A 12,725-nucleotide genomic window follows, 5' to 3' on the forward strand; every position below is an offset into this window, starting at 1 on the left:
AGGGTTGAACAAGATGCCAAATTACCTGTAAAGCCGGAACTGTATGCTTGGAGTAAGTCAGAACTAAGAATTTATTCATTATAGTAAGAACAGCACAGGTTGTGCTGAGAGGGAGGGAGGGAGGGAGGGAGGGAGAATTGTTGTTTTGAATGCACTCATTGTAGCACTGACATCATAAGTTGCATTAAGCACTTGGGTTTACTTATTAAAACTGCTATATAAATAGTTCCTGGTATTAACCCTGGGAGATAAATCTTCCCGGTGGAGATTAATGCGAAGAATAAAATCCATTCAAATGGTTGAATGAGCTGGCATGTAAGTATAACATTTGCCAGGCTATTAAATCCCAAGTTTAGAGAAGTTAAAGGTGACTGATCAGTAGCAGAGAAAGAACTGAAATGTATTTGTGGGTTGCAGTGCATTCAGTAGATCTCTGCTGGATCTGGTGGAATCTCAGTACCTGGACCAAATTAGTCTGATTGCAATTATTGCGAGCTATTCTGAGATCAACATTTGTTGTTGGAAAACCAGAATTCAAATATAGTGGTACCTCAGTTTTTGCACGTCTCTGTTGATGAACATTTAGGTTTTCAAACGGCAGAAACATGGACATAAATGCTTGAGTTTTCGAACACTTTTCGGAAGTCGAACATGCCACGCGGCTTCCGTGTTGAGTTTTCCATATTGAGTTTTCCTTATTGAGGCTTCTGTATTGAGTTTTCAGTTTTTGAATGTCTCAAAACTCAAATGGTCTTCCGGAAAGGATTACATTTGAAAACTGAGGTACCACTGTATTAAATCAACTCGACTCAGCTTTTGTTGTATGCAGAAGACACACACCTCTTTACCCCGGCCTTTGGCAGTTCAGGTCTTTTGTTTCCTCTGAATGGCCTTCCTTTGCTGTATCTATACTGCTCTGTCTCAGGGATTCCTTAGCTGTGATTCCTGCATTGCAGGGGGTCAGCCTAAATGACCCCCAGGGTCCCTTCCAACTCTGCTACGACTGAAACACTTTTTATAACTGCATGATTATACTGCTGTAACCTGCCTCATGTCCTTAGAGAGAAGGTGGGCAAGAAATCTTATAAATAAAAACAAATAAAACAAGTGTCCTGTTGTTTTTAAGTCGTTGGCAGTGCATTTGTTACCACAAACCAAATCACTAAGAAATCGCCTCCCCTCTACTGCCTCACTTGTAGGAAGCATATGAAGAAAGCATTCCCTGCAACATTCATCTGATGAAAATAGGGATGTCCTATTCAATAATAATAATAATAATAATAATAATAATAATAATTTTCTTATTTAAACCCTGCCCATCTGACTGGGTTGCCACAGCCACTCTAGGTGGCTTTCAACATATTAATAATAATAATAATAATAATAATAATAATAATAATAATAATAATATAAATAAATAATAAAATTAAACATTAAAAACTTTCCCTATTCAGGGTTGCCTTCAGATGTCTTCTAAAGGTTGTATAGTTACTTATCTCCTTGGCTTGGGGGTCACATAACTCCATACCCTCCAACATTTCTCTAGTGAAAATTGTTGTTGTTTAGTCGTTTAGTCGTGTCTGACCCTTCGTGACCCCATGGACCAGAGCATGCCAGGCACTCCTGTCTTCCACTGCCTCTTGCAGTTTGGTCAAACTCAGGTTGGCAGCCTTGAGAACACTGTCCAACCATCTCGTCCTCTGTCGCCCCCTTCTCCTTGTGCCCTCCATCTTTCCCAACATCAGGGTCTTTCCCAGGGAGCCTTCTCTTCTCATGAGGTGGCCAAAGACTTGGAGCCTCAGCTTCAGGATCTGTCCTTCCAGTGAGCACTCAGGGCTGATTTCCTTCAGAATGGAGAGGTCTGATCTTCTTGCAGTCCATGGGACTCTCAAGAGTCTCCCCCAGCACCATAATTCAAAAGCATCAATTCTTCGGGGATCAGCCTTCTTTATGGTCCAGCTCTCACTTCCATACACCACTCTTGGGAAAACCATAGCTTTAACTATACAGACCAATTGAGATGTCCTAAGGAAAAGTGGGACATTCCGGGATCAAATCAGAAACCGGGACGGCTTCTGTAAATCCGGGGCTGTCTCTGGGAAACAGGGACACTTGGAGGGTCTGAGAAGACAAACACAGGGACTCCTCTCTCCTCTAAAGTAAGAAAACTCTCCATGTTATGACTGAAGTCTTAATCACAGAGATACGAGCACAGCAAACTGGCACAGCTTACACAAAGAGAGGGTGACCACATGTTTTCTAGAGATCAATAAGCCACAGGTGGGGAGGTTCTGCACAACCATAAGAAGAACCCAAAAATACAAATATATTAAGTGCAGAATGGTCTGGTTGATACAATTGTGGGTTCCAGGAAAAGCACCACTGTGATTTGGGCTGTGTACCCACCATAGAGATAAATGGAATAACTGGCAAGTTTGGCCTTGGAATTCAAGACGAAGCAGGGCAAAGGCTAATAGAGTTCTGCCAAGAGAACAAGCTGGTCATCATAAACACTATTTTCCAACAACACAAGAGATGACTCTACACATGGACATCACCAGATGGGCAGCATCGAAATCAGATTGATTATATTCTCTGCAGCCAAAGATGGATAAGCTCTATACAGTCAACAAAAACAAGACCTGGAGCTGACTGTGGCTCAGGTCATCCGCTTCTTAAGAAAAATTCATTTTTTAAAAAATATTTATTAAAGTTTCACAAGTTATACAAACAAAACACAACAATACAGACAAGCACAAAAAACACACGTATAATTTCAAACCCTTATTTTCTTATAACTTACTTCTTCGACCTCCTCATACCTCCCCTTTCTGCATTCCAATTTCAAATTTTAGTTCAGCAAATCCTCACCCTTAATTTTATCTATTTTTTAACCTTTCTTTTCTTTTAACTTAATCTTTACAGCTGTAATCCACTTAATTTATAAACCAGCATCATTCTAACATTCATTAATTTTGCAATGTTTCTTAAGATAGTTCTTAAATTTCTTCCAATCTTCTTCCGCCGTCTCTTTTCCCTGGTCTCGGATTCTGCCGGTCATTTCTGCCAGTCCCATATAGTCTATCACCTTCATCTGCCATTCTTCCAAGGTGGGTAAGAAAAATTCAAGCTTAAACTAAAGAAAGTAGGAAAAACCACTGGGATGGTAAGATACAGTCTAAATCAAATCCCTTATGAATACACAGTGGAAGTGAGGAACAGGTTTAAGGATTTAGATTTGGTGGACAGACTGCCTGAAGAACTATGGATGGAGGGACGCTTCCCACAAAGGTTCCTGGAAACATTACCCTTCTACAATTCTCAGCACCCTAACAATTCCCAGAATTGTTTGCTTCAAGTGCATGTTTGCGTTGTTTTAATGCTGTAGAAGGTGCTTTAATTCCTTTTTAACTCCAACCTTCTAAAGGGTCAGGTAGGTAGCTGGGTTGGTCTGACACAGTCAAAAGAAATTTTTTAAAAAATGTCCAGTAGCACCTTAGAGACCATCTAAGTTTGTTCTGGGTATAAGCTTTTGTGTGCATGCATACTTCTTCAGATACTTTTAAATGTTGTTAGCTAGGTGTGTTTTATTTGTATTTGTTTTGATTTTTCTATCTGCTTTAATTCTGCCACCTTGAGTCCTGGTCCTGGGAGAAAGGCAGGGTGTAAATAAATATAACGCTAATAATAAAAGTACATTTAAATGTGGTTTAAGTGTATACTGCCTGTTTCACTAAGAGTAGCATAATGCACAAAGGAAATCAAGTTACACACACATGAGAACACGAGAAGAGCCTGAAGGATTTGGTCATGAAAGTCCTCTACCCTCCTGCAGTTTCCAGCCACTAGCATTGAGAGGCACTACTGCCTCAACAGTGGCAGTAGAGCATAACCATTGTGGTTAATAGCTATAAATAGGAGGAGTTTTGGATTTGATATCCCGCTTTATCACTACCCGAAGGAGTCTCAAAGCGGCTAACAATCTCCTTTCCCTTCCTCCCCCACAACAAACACTCTGTGAGGTGAGTGAGGATGAGAGACTTCAGAGAAGTGTGACCAGCCCAAGGTCACCCAGCAGCTGCATGTGGAGGAGTGGGGAATTGAACCTAGTTCACCAGATTATGAGCGGGATATCAAATCCAAACTCTTCTTCAATGTTCGGCTTCATTGCATGTCCGCACAAACATTGTGCGGCCCACGCTATCATGCCTGGCAAAAGTGCAGTTTTCTGGCAGTGCTGGATTTTGGGCACTGTGGACACCGTGCACCACAAAATTGAGAAGATCCATAATTGAGAAGATCCATTTTGGTGTGCCAAATTTTGGCCTCGCACAGGGCACCATCCTACCAAAGAAGGAATCCCATGGGTGCTTTGAACAATCAGTTACTAGCCAGTTGCCTTTGGGGCAGTGTGCGCTTTGTAGGCGGCTGACATAGGCCTGCAGAGAACTTTGTTCTGGTCTCCAGGCTGACCTATTGGTTGCTATGCCGACGGGGACCAGATCTGGGAAAGCACGTCCTTGAGTATTAAGTGACCCAAAACAAATGGGAATAGATGATGGGCAGCCAGCCTTGTTGCCTCCAGCTGTGAGCTTCTGATCTGTGACGGACATCAAGACAAGAATCAGCAGCCCATGTTGGCTAGCCTGATGCAACTAAGTTAGAAAGGATTTCCTCTGATATGGTCCCAATTTGGAAACTCCAGAGGGCTTCGTTACGTAAAAACATTCCTCTTCTCCCAGGTCTTCTCTATGATGTTTAGGGGATGGGAGTATTGTTTTGTTTGCTATCATATTACTTTTTTATTTTTTTTAAATAATATTTTTTATTGCATTTTTTCAGACAGAAATAAACAGCACAGAAGAAATCAACAAGAAAAGAGAAGATAGAAAAGAAAAGAACAGACCATTTCCAAATCTTTTTTCAATCCACCAACGGACTTCCCCACATCTCCCGCACAGTGCATTCTCAACAATAAATTTGACAGCAAATTATAACCTTATTTCGTGTGCTTCTTTTGTAACTTCAAATACATTTTATGTTTAAATTACTTATTATCCAAATTACTCATCCTTTTTTTAAAAAAAAAAAACAAAACCTTTAAGTCTTGGTTCTTTCATAATTATTATCTAATTTCATATATATTCCACTCTCGTTGCTGGGGCTAACCTTCCGGATCGTGCAAATTCCTATAGTTCCTATAACTTATAAAATTTTTGCAAATAATCCTTAAATTTTTTCCAGTCCTCCTCCATTGCTTCTTCTCCCAGATCTCGAATCCTGACAGTCATCTCGGCCAATTCCATGTAGTCCATCAATTGCATTTGCCACTCTTCCAGTGTGGGCAAATCTTGAGTCTTCCAATGTTTAGCGATAAGAATTCTTGCTGCAGTGGTTGCGTACATAAAAAATGTTCTATCCTTCTTTAACACCTTTTGGCCCACAATGCCCAAGAGGAAGGCCTCTGGTTTCTTGGGAAAGGTGTACTTAAACACCTTTTTTAACTCATTATAGATCATTTCCCAGAAGGCCTTCACTCTTGGACAAGTCCACCAAAGGTGAAAGAATGTCCCTTCAGCCTCCTTGCACTTCCAACATTTATTATCAGCCAGATGGTATATCTTTGCAAGCTTGACTGGTGTCATGTACCACCTATATATCATTTTCATAATATTTTCTTTCAAGGCATTACATGCCGTAAATTTAATACCAGTGGTACATAACTTTTCCCAGTCATCAGACATAATGTTGTACCCAATGTCTTGAGCCCACTTTATCATGGCTGACTTAACTGTCTCATCCTGAGTGTTCCATTTAAGCAGCAAGTTATACATTCTCGATAAAACCTTGGTCTTTGGTTCTAACAACTCTGTCTCAAGTTTTGATTTTTCCACCTGGAAACCTGTTTTTTTGTCCAGCTTAACCACCTCATTAATTTGGGCATAGTGAAACCAATCTTGCACCTTATCCTTTAATTTTTCAAAGCTCTGCAACCTCCAATTATCTCCAACTTTTTCTATTATTTCCCAATATTTCGGCCATCCGGCCGCTATCATATTACTTTTTTAAATATTGTAAATCACCCTGTGATTCTCAGATGAAGGGCAATAAATAACTTTAATATCAATCAATCAATCAACCAACCAACCAACCAACCAACCTTTATGGGCATACAGGATTGGCAAGAGGAGATGCTTTGAGACAAAACTATAGAGGTGACAGGTCTAATAGATTTAATAAACAACAACAATTTAGAGTGTTAAATAAGAATAATGATATTCTCCTTTCTTTCAATTCAGTGTTAAATAAGAATAATGATATTCTCCTTTCTTGTCTCTTCTTTCATTTGTGTGACCTCATCGGTGGTTTCCTCTGAAGGAGGTAAATCAGTGCCAAGAACATTACTTAGCTATAAGTTATTTACCAACTAGAGACCTGCTCAGATTTCGCCTCTTATCATCCGTGCAGATTGCCAGACTCCACTTTCAGTTGTATAAGTGCATAGCCGGCCCAAGGCTTCCATCAATTGCGCAAATCAAGGCTTACATCCAGGGCCAAGTTCACAGGTTGGAACGTTTAGGTGTTAACGGCATTAAAGCCTCAGGACAAGGCCGGATAAATGATTTGCATGTTATAGGCCATTTAAATAATAATAATAAGGTCAGACAGTTTCAAGTAGTCAAGTTGAAGCTATGGAATTTTCCTGTTGCTTCACCCAGACTCTCCTCACACCCAGTATTTCATGCACAGTTTGTGATTTCACCTTCTCCCCAAGTGAAGTTAAAAGAAAAAAAGCAACAGTGCTTACCCTCACCATTATCTTTTTCTTATTTCTTATTTAAAAGAGACAAATTCAAGAGGAAAGGCTATCAATGATGATGATGGTGATAATAATAACAACAACAACAACAACAACAACAACAACAACAACAACAACAATAATAATAATAATAATAATAATAATAATAATAATAATAATAATTTATTATTTGTACCCCGCCCATCTGGCTGGGTCTCCCCAGCTACTCTGGGCAGCTTTCAGCAAATATTAAAAATACATTAAAATGTCATACATCAAAAGCTTCCCTAAACAGGGCTGCCTTCAGATGTCTTCTAAATGTCAGGTAGTTGTTTGACATCTGATGGGAGGGCGTTCCACAGGGTGGGCGCCACCACCGAGAAGGCCCTCTGCCTGGTTCCCTGTAGCTTTGCTTCTTACAGTGAGGGATCCGCCAGAAGGCCCTCGGCGCTGGACCTCAGCGTCCGGGCAGAACGATGGAGGTGGGGACACTCCTTCAGGTGTAATACCTCCTTCTCCTGTCAGTGTCATCCGCATCCCAAATGGCCAGCCAAAAGCTGGTGCTTACCTGCCAGGTAGTGTTCAACTTATTGACGTAGTTGACCATGTCGTGAGAGAGAGGGGGGAAGATGTCGACATTGCGAGTGCCCATAAGGACCACCAGGAGACACAGAGATACCACGAACCGCCACATTTTGGAGACCGGAACCCTAAGAAGGGTGGGGTGGGGATTGGGATAAAGAATGGAAGCAAATTTAAGTTGCATGACTGTGATAAGCTGTCAAATATGAACGAACAAGAACGCTGCACATCACTCTTTTAAAAAGAGCATATCAATGTTACAAGTAGTTATGGACATGCATCTTTTTGGCTAATGCTATCTTGCCTGGGGGTGGTTTTGCATACTGCAGCCAACCGTCTTGGGCTACTGACTAACCGGAGATCTCAGCTCATTGTATATATATATATAAGCATTTAATTTGTTTTTTACTATTACATTATTATTATTATTATTATTATTATTATTATTATTATTATTATTAGCTATGATGGCTATGCTCTGCCTGCGCAGTTGGAGGCAGAAATGCTTGTGGAATATCAGTTGCTTGAAACCAAAGGAGGGAAGAAGGCTCTTGTGATCGAATCCTGCTTACATATTTTCCCCAGGCATCTGGTTGGCCACTCTGAGAACAGGATGTTGGACTAGGTGGGCCATTGGCCTGATCCAGCAGAGCTCTTCTTATGATCATTTCTCTGTTTCCAAGAGCCCCCAGGAGTTCCCTCCATCAATTAGGTCACAAGGAAGTCAATGTTTTGTTGCTGAAGTTTCGTAAGAGTGAGACAGGTTAATGGATTTTCACCGTGCATCTTGCATCACTGTTTAATTGTCACATCATTTGAAATGTGCAATTACCCGCCAGTACCCAGCAAGTTTTCCAAACTGTTAAGGACAGTTACTTATTGACAAGTAACACATGCATCTAGATTTCACAATCGTTTCAACCCTATAAATACGCAAGCAGTCTCTAGCTTCGACCTCCAAAAAATATCTGGCCTGAGAATTTGTGTGAATTTCTACTGCCCACCAGACTCCAGAGCCCACCAGATCATCAGCCATGAGGATCCTTTACTTCTTCGTTGCTGTTGTCGTGCTCCTCTTCCAGATTTGCCCAGGTAAGTTGGAAAATAACTTTGGCCTCATGTATACACACACCCCCAAAAAGATGAAAGATTTTCAGTTTGGTGGAAGAGAGGAAGGGGCACAGTTTATTTTTATTCTTAGTTTATTTGGCTTGCTTCATTCTAAAGGCTTAGAAAGCTTCCTCATCCATTTAGCTCAGTACTTTCTGTACCAAAGTAGCCTGTATGGTGTTCTTCAGATCTTCTGGGTGACAATTCCCATGTGCCTCAGCCAGGATGGCCAGTGTTCACAGATGATGGAGCATTGGCCAGCCCTGATCTACACTGATTGGCAATTGCTCTGCACAAGGTTGATGATGGACAAAGAGAAACCTACCTGGGGACTGATATCATCATCATCATCATCATCATTATTGAGGGGATTAGTTTCCTGAGTCCTAATCCATCACACACAGGCACTGAACGGGTTATCAGACTTTATTGGCTTCTTCTCTAGCACCAGCTACAGAACATCAAACAGCAAGTCTAATCCATGGTGTGTTCTCTTTCCCTCCCAGCAGGTTAACTCAAAGATTTATAGGGGCTGGGGAATGCTGGCAGCCTGCCAGCCCCATCACATGCTCCCACTTTGGGGACTAATTGTTACCATCTGAGGGGCCCCACCCAGCGATACTTACTCACAGGATCACTACTTCATGACAACTATTATTATTGCATTCTTCAAATTTATTATATACATCTTACAGTTCTGTTTTAATCATCTCATCTCATATCTCAAGATTTCCCAGTCTATCCCTCCTTGACATCCTAGTTGATCTTTATCAAGCTGCTTATATCTTTTTGCTCCACCCAATGTCATTCTACTTAATTTCCTAGTTGTTGTCTACTGCTGTGCCTAAGACAATCCCTACTTGAAAGTTTATTTTGGCTGCTGTACCTCTTTAAATATTTTCCAAAGAATTCCCCCTCTTCCCTTATCCGTGTGGTGGAATTCCACTCAGCATTGATCCAGAGCAGATTCCAATGTAGAGTTAGCAGAGTAAAAACTTAAACATGTTGCAGGATTCCTGAAAAATAGACCAGAAGCAATTAATATTTCACCCAGCAGAGCTTTACTGCTATTGAAGGCAAATGAGCATAATGGGCAATGTAGGAATCTCAACACATGGTCCCCTATCCAATTTGAAACCGTACTGGACTCTGCTTAGCTTTGCAAATATGCCAGCAATTTTATTGCAAATGTGATGGGAATTTTATTGCTGGCTTTGGCAGATGGGAGTTTCATGGAGTCAGCTGCTGGGTAGTATGGCACCTTTGCATTTTGCTGCCTGATGGGCTGCCCTAATAATATGTTCCACAGCCAGATACCTGCCCACACCCTAAGCTAATTCTCACAAGTGTGGGTTGTTTGTTGTATGTGAATGAATAATAAGCTAAGAAACAACACCCTGTCTCTTGTGTCTAGGTTATGCTCAGGGTCCTCCTCCTGATCTCAGCGATACCCTTGCCTGCAGAGCAAAGGGGCAGAGTTACTGCATTTTTGGTCCATGTCCTACAACTTTTAGTGTATCCGGAACTTGCCATGGAGGAATGAACTGCTGTACCAAGTAAGTACCAATATTTGCATGACTTCAAATATTAGTTCCGTTTTGTTTTTCTGATTTGCTACTATAAGATAGCATTGTGATGAGAGAAACTCTGTGGTTCCTCTCAATGGAGCAATGGAGAAATCTAAGATTTCTATACACAAATACATCTCCATTCATCCCCCCCCCCATTCATGCAAGAGGCATTATCACAGTCCAATGACACATTCTAGCTAGAAAAATACACTTGAGAAGGGTGCAGAGCAGGGCTGGTAAGGGGGGGGGGTGTCTCCTGGTGAAGACTCTAGAGCAGGGATGGCCAACTCCCAAGAGACTGCGATCTACTCACAGAGTTAAAAACTGCAGTCATCTACCCCATTTTGAGGGGTTCAGGTTGAGCTTTTTTAGGGTGGAAGAAGGCCCTGCTTTTTGGGGTTCAGGTTAAAGTTGTTGAACTTCTTTGGGGGGAGCCAGTGATCTACCAGTGATCTACCACAGACGTCCAGTGATCTACTGGTAGATTACGATCTACCTGTTGGATGTGCCTGCTCTAGAGAATTGGATAGAAAGGCCTGGAGGGCCTCATTTGAATGTCCCCCCCTTTGACCAGAGGTTCCTCCATCCTTGAGATAATGATTGATATATGGGCCACATGAATGTGTGACCCAGTCCACAGTGTGGAACTTCATTGCACATGATCAGAGCTGGATGACATATTATAAAAACGTGGGTTGCAAAGCATGGGCTGTGAGAGGTGTGGCCCTGGGGGGAGATTTCAAAGGCCAGATAGAAAGGCCTGGAGAACTGGCTCCCCATGTCTTGTGAAATAACAGAATCACTGAGTTCCCATGAGGATCCCATGCCCTGCACTGCAGGAATCTCAGCTAAAGCATCCCTGACAGATGGCCATCCAACCTCTGTTTAAAAGCCTCATGAAGCAGAATTGACTGCCTTCCTAATGGCTCTACCTGATGATTACTTGAAATCTCCTTTCTTGTAATTTGAAACTTGAATCCATTGGTTCGGATCCTACCTTCCGGAGCAGGAGAAAATAAGCTTTTTCCATCTTCTGTGTGTCAGCCGTTCAAATGTCTGAGGATGGCAATCAGTCTTCTCTTCTCCAGGCTAAACATACCCAGCTTCCTGACTGATAGAGAGAGGAGATTGTTAATATGAGGAATGGAAAATTGTGAAGTGATAGAGAAGATAGCAGAAAGATAAAGGATGGATATTTGGCATTTGAAATCCAGAACATGGGAAGTCCCATTGAAATTAATTAATTTGGATTATATAATTGACTATTTTGGGTTTTTTATGGGGGGTTTTGAATGTGGAAATATTTGATTTGTTATTAATATAAATGTTTTTAATTGGAAAATGAATACAAATTATTTACTATATATATATATATATATATATATATATATGCTTTCGTAGATTTTCACGGGTACAGGAATGCAGGTTTTGGTGTCTTCGGGTGTCTTCCCGTGTAAGAGTCGGGGTGTCTGGGCGACGTTTCGACGAGGTCTCACTCGTCATCTTCAGGCTGGTGCTTTCGGCTTCTTTTCGCTCTGTTCCAGTAACAAGAAGCCGAAAGCACCAGCCTGAAGATGACGAGTGAGACCTCGTCGAAACGTCGCCCAGACACCCCGACTCTTACACGGGAAGACACCCGAAGACACCAAAACCTGCATATATATATATATATATATATATATATATATATATATATACACACACACACATACCCAGCTTCCTCAAATGTTCCTCATAAGACTTGGTTTCTATACCCTGATGGTCCTACCATCAGTAGGCAGAAGAAGTTCAGAAAGCTATTACAGTGGCACCTCGGGTTACAGACTCCACTAACCCAGAAATAGTACCTCGGGTTAAGAACTTTGCTTCAGGATGAGAACAGAAATTCTGTGGTGGCAGCACGGCGGCAGCACAGCGGCAGGCCCCATTAGCTAAAGTGGTACCTCAGGTTAAGAACAGTTTCAGGTTAAGAACGGACCTTCAGAATGAAATAAGTTCTTAAACTGAGGTACCACTGTACCAGTTCCTTTGGGGACTGTACCACATTGATCTAACCTTTCCACTTTTTAATCTTTATAGGACACTTGCCTGAGGACAACTCTCTGCTCTGATTGCTCCACTCCCATCAGAACCCGTTCTTTGCAAGAAGCAAGTTCACAGTACTCTTTTTCTCCTCACCACTGCAAGGATGTTCTGAAAATGTACCACAGTTATGCACTGAATCTACAGCTGAATCACCACTCCTGTCTCTCTTGGCGTTCCTCTGCATTTCTGCCCACAATCTGTTCAGGAATGCAGTTGTCAAATGTAGAACATGCATGTTCTCCTCTTGTCACCTAGGGGCATTACTTTCACCAAGAGCCAGTTTTCTGTCATTTTACTCTTTAGATTACCACTTAATAAAAAAAAAAAAATCAAATGAGACCATGTGATCTCCCTCATTTTAAAGAGAGTTGTGGGGTCAAACACCTGCAAAGCTAAACACAGAGCTTTTGCAAAACCCAGAATGAGTGAAGACAGCCAGTATCACTATGCAAGAGTGAGGTCTGACCATATAACTGCTAAGAACCAGTTTAGGAGAAAACCAACAGCTGAATGCTGGAGTGAAAAATAACTCCAGGTAAGGTGCAAGGGCACAAGGAGAAGGGGACGGCAGAGGATGA

General features: G+C 41.5%; 1 long non-coding RNA gene across 1 annotated transcript; it reads left to right on the top strand.

The window, feature by feature from the left end:
• Positions 1-8,361: 8,361 nt before the first annotated feature.
• LOC309529749 lies at positions 8,362-12,444 on the top strand. Its single transcript, XR_014218412.1, has 3 exons — positions 8,362-8,473; positions 9,906-10,047; positions 12,142-12,444. It is a non-coding gene; the product is annotated as an uncharacterized lncRNA (long non-coding RNA).
• Positions 12,445-12,725: the final 281 nt, after the last annotated feature.

This window comes from Podarcis vaucheri, assembly GCF_965113315.1.
Source record: "Podarcis vaucheri genome assembly, chromosome: 3".
NCBI classification, from domain to species: Eukaryota; Metazoa; Chordata; class Lepidosauria; order Squamata; family Lacertidae; genus Podarcis; species Podarcis vaucheri.